Consider the following 7,620-nt stretch of genomic DNA (forward strand, 5'->3'; position numbering starts at 1 on the left):
TACTAACTTCACTCTTGGGTTTATTATATTATGTACTTGCATGTTTTATTCTTGGTGGGGTTAGGAGAAGATCTGAAAAATTCAGACAAATAGGGCTTAGAGTTGCCCTACATTGGCAAAATAATTTTTATTTCTAAGTGCAAAATACCTTCAGACACACTTCCTTTGAAAGTGATTGAAGTATGGGAGCTGGGAACAAGTTATGAGTTGTCTTATCCTATGATTTAGTAAGATTTGAAGTGGGTCAAATAAACATTTTTAACCCTCTCCTTTTTCTTTTCTAACAACCCAGATGACTGCACCTGCCTCTTTATTAGCTGCTGAAGAGTGAAAACCTGGCAACATGAAATTAAATCTTTTTCCACTTTGGCACCAGTATGCCCATGGAGAGTGCTAAAGACATGTGAAAGACTGAATGCTTACAGAGAGCAAAAGATTCTTTGCTTCTGCCCTAGTAACAGAGCTATTCTAAGCACTCTGATTGTTTAAGAGAGGCAGGGCACAGGTATGGCCTCCCCTTCTGTCTCTTGCTGAGACTTTTTAATTCTTGTTGGTCTATTTATTTGTTGAACAGATTATAGTAGACTTTAGAGCTGTGGTTCTTCTAAGTTTGTTTTTCTGGGTGAATCTCAGGCCAATCATTCATAGTATTCATGTTTTTAGAGACAATAATCCATATTTTGCTTTCAACATCCATTTCATCATTTAATTATTAGTTCATAAATCCCAGTAAACCTTCTATTCTATGAATTTTAAAGTCATATGAATTTAAGGCTGTGGTAAATCAAAGGCCTATGGCACAGCAAACTAATTCTCAGGTCACTGTCCCCACAAACTGCCCCTGCCCTCTTCTCTCTCTTTACCTCCACCATCACACACTTGCTAGAATTAGTAGATCAGGATATACCTAGGAGTTATGAACTTAGAGTTAAATGATGAAGTGTTGTTTTGAAGACTATGACTTTTCAGAGATTAGCATTTCACCTCCAAAAGACTTTATGATTTTCATTTTTTATGATGATTAGGAACCAACCCCCAGACTATTCTACAGGGCCTCACAAGTATTTTACCACCTAAACCTTTATCTTGATATCTTTAAGGATGACCACTAACTGAGTTAGAATCTTATGGACATAGAATGTGAGACCCACTTCTTCAGAACCTCAAGAACACTCTAAAGAGAGAGACTAGTATCCAGTTGGGAGAGCAAAACATTAGGCTTTGTGGCTGAGACTACTTCCAACCTATCTACATGACAGTTTTGTTTTTAAGCATCAAGAACTATGAGTTTTGATCGATTGTGGCCATGCTTTCTCTGTAAGTGGAATATCATCTATTGTTTGTTTAGGTTAGAAACTTGGGTATAGCCCTAACTCCTCACATCTATTTCATGCTGAAATGCTGTGGTTCTTCCTATAATATACACAGAGAAAGCCAACTTCATCTCTGTAGCTATTATCCTAGCCTAAGGCACTACCATCTCTAATCCTCAATTTTTTTCTGTCTTGTCTCCTATCTCTGCCCCTTGATAATTCAATCTCTACTTTGTAGCCAGAATTTTCTTTTAAAAATACAAATCAAAATTTTCCAATCTCTTTCATAAAACTTTCTATGGTTTTCAAGTATTTGGAATAAAACCTAAACTCCTAACCACGATCTTCCGAGGCTTGTTTTGTGTAGTTTCTTTTAACTTCTCTAAATTTTCCCGATCACAATGCACAGATTTGTAAGTCTTGGTTTTCTCTATGCCTGGAAAGTTTATTTGTCAGTCCTTCACGTGGTTTTAGCTTAAATGTCACCTCCCTTAGAGACATTCTCTGATTATTCATTCCAAAGTGGTGTGGTAGCTACAATGGACTGGGTAGTTTAATATCCATTGAAACGCTCTATTTCTATGCCAAGAATGCAAAGCAAAAACCCACATTTCCAAGATTCTCTTGGAGCTTGGATTCTAGAAATGATTTAGCTTCCACCAACAAAATGTAAGACATCCATTTTGTGGTTCACATGGTTTCCATTTGGATGGCTCAAGCATCATTGTGCTGGCATGGTGGTGTGAATCTGGAGCAAGTAGTTGTAGCTATGGCTATGACTCGTAGCAGGAAGAGATAGCTTCATGATGCAGTGGCTTCTGCAAAAGCAGCAATAGCTATTGGGATTGCACTGGGGGCTAGAATGATTCTTCAGGCAGCAAGAATTGAGCACCTTCTCAATACAAGAGCTTTTTGTAACAGATCATGCATAGGCTAGTGATTGTTCTTGAGAGGCCAGTATAACGTCTGTTCCTCCAGTCCTTTTAATAATTTTATTGTCACTGCATTCCTTGCATAATCATCATTTGTATTTGTGGGGGATTAGTTGCAGGACCCTGAGTGGATATAAAGATCTGTAGATGCCTAAATTCCTTATATAAAATGGCATAGTATTTGCATATAACCTATCCAGATCATTTGGATTACTTAGAATCATCTCTATATTACTTAGAATAGCTAATATAATGTAAGTGCTATCTAAGCAGTTGTGTTATATTGTTTAGGGAATAATGACAAGAAAAGAAATCTGTATGTGTTCAGTACAGATACGTTTTTTCCCAAACGTTTTTGAATTCACAGATGTGGGAACTATGTATTTGGAAACCTGACTATAAAATTCTTTTCTGCTTAAATGAGACAGAGTAGATTCTGTTGTCTGCAATAACATCTGGCCCAATGTAAGTGCTTTTCATCAGTTACTCTTTACTCTTATGATAATCTAAATTAAACTGTTTATGTATTGTTGCTCTTCACTATAATACAAACTTCATGAAGGTGTAGCCTCATGTGGTCTGGTTCACTGTTTCATCCTCAGCATCCAGAGCAGTTCCTGAAACATGGAAAGTGTTGCATAGCCTTTTGTTTGCATAAATGAATGGGCCAAAGGCATTTATTGAGGTACTCCACATAATCTTACCCATCTTAGAAGCAGTAGGGTTTGCTCTGCAGCAACAGTCTTTCATTTGGCTCACCCATTTATATCTGGTCTAGCTCCAATTTCAGTGTTCTGACTCAGCAATGGAAGCATGCACTTCTGATGATGACAGAACAAGTCCTTGAATTTTCTAAAAGCTTTGTATCAGGGAGCTTCTGCTAAAAGGAGTTCCTTGCACTACTCAGCAGCAGAACAATGCTCAGCTGAATTTCTCTCTCATTGGTGACAGGCAGCAGGTCAGAGGTTGGACAAAGGAGGGCCAACCCAGCTTGGTCATTGCTGGCTCTTCTTGCTTGAAAGACTATTCCACAACAATGGCAGGTCTGTGCATGCTGTTGAAAGTCTGCCCAAGATCATTCTATCCATTCTGTTTGCTTGTAAGTCCCTTTCCCATAACCCAACATGCTTTCTTCCTTTGCAAATTTTACAAGTTGAAAAGTATCCCCTAGCTAATTAAACTTGTTTTTTGAAGGGCCCCACCTTTCCCCTTGTCTACTTCCAAATTAAGCCAAGGGACCAATAATGCATGCACTCTTTTGCATTGTTTAATAAACTGAGAATCTGCATTCTTACCACCAAATGTTGAATAATAAATTATTTGCCTTAAGTGATCTATGTCTCATTTCATTTTTGAATCCCTAGAGCTGGATACAGGGTCTGGTATGTAATGGGTGCTCAATAAATGTTTGAAGAATGACTGAATGAGTGATTCATCCTACTTTTTATCTTTTTATTTTTTTCAAACTGGCAAAAGGTTAATATATGCCAAGAAGACTTAGTATCTGAGAAAAAAATTCCACATATGACTTTGATTCTATTCAAATGTGTTCCTGTAGTTAGGCAGGATTTCATTAACATTTCCTCCTCATCATGCCTGCTGAGTATCATTGCGAGGTTTAGTTGACAAGTGCCATTCACGAGCTAAATTCTCCAGACCTGAGAGAGTATCCCTCCATGTGTGCCTTCCTTTGCTCAGTCTGAACACAAACAAGACAGCAAATGTCAAGTGCTCTTTTTTAGAACTCACATACAGACTTATGTGTTTTTTCAAGGTCAGGAGAGGCACCCACTTTACTTTGCGTTCATGTGCAAGAATGCCAGTGACAGGTAACCTTCAGAGGGAGGCTGTCATTGGCAGGAAAGGTGAAGAATGGGAACTGAATCTTTCTAAAAAAGTCACATCTGCCGGCTGGCAGGAGAAGGGACTCATGTCAGGGCAGAGACTCACTGGCAGTGGAGGGCTGCTGGTTACTGATTAAGCTGGGCAAGCATTTTAAAGGCAAAAGAGCACCCCTGAGTACAGACTACGCAGGCTCTTGGAGGATCTCGGCTGGGAGGGGAGGTGGGGAGTGGGTGGTGGAAAAAGGCAAGGTGAGGGAAAGGGCAGGTGGTGCCCTCCTTCTGGTGGGAGGGAGAAGTCTCCTTGCGGGGGTGGCCAGACCCTCTTTCTGTCTCTGGGAGATGCCAGAGACAGGTAATGTCTATCTCTAGGGCAGAAATTCCTGTCCCTGAGGTTGAGACACTCTGGGGCTTTGCCAGCCGTCTCAAAGGGCAATGTGAAATTCTCAAATACAAATGTTTCCCCAGTCTCCTTAACAATTTGTATACCACACAGTGACCTTCGAGTACATTTAGAAGGCCAAATATTTCCACTTTCAAGATGACCGGGAGCATAAACTGCTGTGGTTGCTACTGTGTTCACCTGTGTACTATACAACAAGCCTTATATTACATGTTCTGCAGAAATTCTATAATAATTCAAATGAATCCTCACAGCCTGTTGACATCGGTATATTTATCCCTATCTTAGAGATAAAGCACCCAAGGCTCCAAGAAGCTAAACAACTTACTCCATGTCATAAAGCTGGAAAGTGACAGAGCTGACTTCTTGAAATGATACTTTTCTAGGGGGAATGAGTTGCTAAATAATGGTTCTTTGCAAACTGCAGAAGATTTTATAAGCTTTTTGGCTCCAAGGGATGCTATTTTCCATAATTAGGAGCTAACTGTTCATTACTGTTCTTATATCCTTCAAAAGGTTTATTTTATTAACCAGAGATCAAACTAGGTTTTATACAGATTCACTTGAATGAAGACAAAAGTGGTTTGACCATCAGATGGGTGGCAGCCACCAGAGGAGTGAGCAGCTGGCTTATGAAATGTGGGTGAAAGAGAGCCCCAAACTGCTGGCTCGTCTCTCTCTTCCTCTCTTCTACATCAACCTACCCTGATGGCTGAAGTCTCCCAAAACCCCACAACCACTCATGTAAACTGATCATCTGAAAGTCCTATTAAAATCTCAGTTGTCGTTTGTGAGGACTAATGGATTGGTAAAAATAATGTTAACACTCCACCTGAACACACTCTAACCAACTGGTCCTTTTCGGCACAGGCTCGTTTATCAGAATAGATAGCACTGAGCAAAACCCTCAGGGAATATACAGGTAAGTTCTGATGGTAAGAAAAAGTTGTCAGAAAAGGGCAGAAACATTCACCCCTGGGTATGATCCTGATAGAACCCAAAGTGGCACTCCGAGATCATCGTGAAGGTCTGGGTACCCAGGAGTGTGTCCATGGAAAGGGGAGAAGCTAAATGTGAGGGGTGTTTGGATGTAAAAAAACCTGTTGCCAAACTGCATATCTATTAAAAGTCTTTTAAGGTAAACTTTGTCAATTTAACACTAAGTAATTATATTTTATCAAATAAATAAACTATATCACTTAACAATTTTGCCATGGACGTTTTAGAGGGAGCAGGAAGGAGATGCTGGGAGAGGAGGGGAAATGGCAAGGGTGTGATAAAGTTGATGAACACATTTCTCATTCCAGAATTAGAACAGGGCTATCTATGTCACCTGATCTTCCCTTCTCTCTTTCCTGAGATCAGGAAGCCCAGGTGGACTTGGAGAGGTATTCCTAGAGGCTTAGCCACAACTTGAACTATCTAAGGCATACTTGCCTCTCCTGAAGATGGGCTTAGGCATGGCTGCCCAGGAGAACTTCCAAGGTTTCTGTCCCACCTGCACCTTTCCCCTGCTCTGCTCCCCATACTCTTAGCCTTGCAGCTTTTTGAGAGTTTATTTTTCCCTTAGAGTGGTGCCTGTGGGGTCAGAGTATGAAAGACATTATCCTAAAAAAGTCACATCCCTCTTTCACTGGTCTTTTCTCCTGGGAAGCAGCACTGGCCTCAGGCAGATTTGTAAATTCAGCCAGTCTGGTTTTCATTTCCTCTGTTCTTTTCACTCCATTTCACAGGCAGCCAAGTGTCTAGTACTCTCATTCCTGTTCTTTCCCCCACTGCTACCCTCTTTACTACTTCATCTATCCTGCTTCTAGACAACCCCATGCTTTGGATCATTCTCCTCTTCTTTCTTAACCTACTTATCCAAACTTGCCTCTTCCACATCTCCTCACTTCAGTCCCTGTTTTCTTTGTGAGTGTTAGGTACCAGGTTATCCAGATTAAGGAACATTTATTAATATGCTAGCTGAGCTATATGTTGTTTCTGTTAAGCAACACTTTAAACTCTTCAAGATAGGCTTTGTCTGAATAAGATGGACTCCTGAGGAGTAAGCCTAATGGAAAACTCAAGAACTATTACAGACCAAATGGGAGAAATTTCAGTCACTGCTCCCCTTACCCTTGGAGTCAGCTCCCCTTCCATGTCTGTAGGAGACAAGCCCTTGGGTGGAGGTTTGAAAAGCTAGATTTGCACTTCATTTTTGTCTCCAATAAGATCTTGGCAACTAGCTGTAAATCTCCAAAGAGCCCCAAGTGTCTTTCTCTGCAAAATCAGTGCTAACAGTGATGGGGGGGGGGGAATCTCCTTTCTGTATGTGGCGACTTGGATCACTACTCAAGTGTTGGCTACTAAATTATTGCAAAGGACTCTGCAAATGTTGAGTGTTTGAAAAAGGCTTACTAAAATATTTGGATGAAGTGTCTCCAGTGGTTGGATAAGACATTGAGATGGGATGTTTGACAGAGTCCAGTGCAGAAGAGTAGACTTATTACAGTGCACTAGAAAAAAGAAAGAAGCTAAATGAAGTTTCATAGCCATTAGATACTTTTTACCCTTCCAAAAAAAAATCAAGGCTGGCAAGTTTGGAAGATGACTGTTGCCAGTCATTATCCAATTTTGTGATACTATCTTAAAGCATCCTAGACTTGAATTGTGTTATGAAATTTTAAGACTGGTAAAGGTAGGTAGAGTGTAATCCCCGGGTTTGACTTTCTTCTTTCATAGGGTTAACTGTATGGCACATGCATGCTTCCAGATGTTGACCTGAATAAATCCTGACCATATGCCTTGTTCCAGAAGCCACCTAGAATTGGATTTAGTAATAATGACAAGCAGAACAGAGTGTCCTGGTTCAATGACACCAAATTTCTCATGAGGGCATTTGTAGTTTTTTGTTTTCTCAGAGCTTGAGCTCTTCACATTTGGTGGCTACTTGCTTTAGTTTATGTGGACATGGATCTTTTTGAACACCTTAAGTTCCACTTCTGAAAAGAGTCACAGCTAGTTCTACACATCCTAGAATAAAATCAGCTCCATTTTAGGCAACTGGGTACAAAGTCTAGTCAAGGTCAGATTTTGAGTTGAGAGATAAACCCTAAAAGTTGAAGAAAAACAGCACCTAAAGTGCTTTG

At 40.2% G+C, this 7,620-nt stretch overlaps 1 long non-coding RNA gene across 1 annotated transcript in view; it reads left to right on the plus strand.

Moving 5' to 3' along the window:
• Positions 1-3,578, plus strand: part of LOC141424190 (uncharacterized) — a 401,269-nt gene extending 397,691 nt beyond the window's left edge. Inside the window, exon 9 of the long non-coding RNA XR_012449157.1 lies at positions 293-3,578. This is a non-coding gene — a long non-coding RNA (uncharacterized lncRNA). The remainder of the gene's footprint in view (positions 1-292) is intronic.
• Positions 3,579-7,620: the final 4,042 nt, after the last annotated feature.

This window comes from Castor canadensis, chromosome 6 (genome assembly GCF_047511655.1).
Source record: "Castor canadensis chromosome 6, mCasCan1.hap1v2, whole genome shotgun sequence".
NCBI lineage: Eukaryota > Metazoa > Chordata > Mammalia > Rodentia > Castoridae > Castor > Castor canadensis.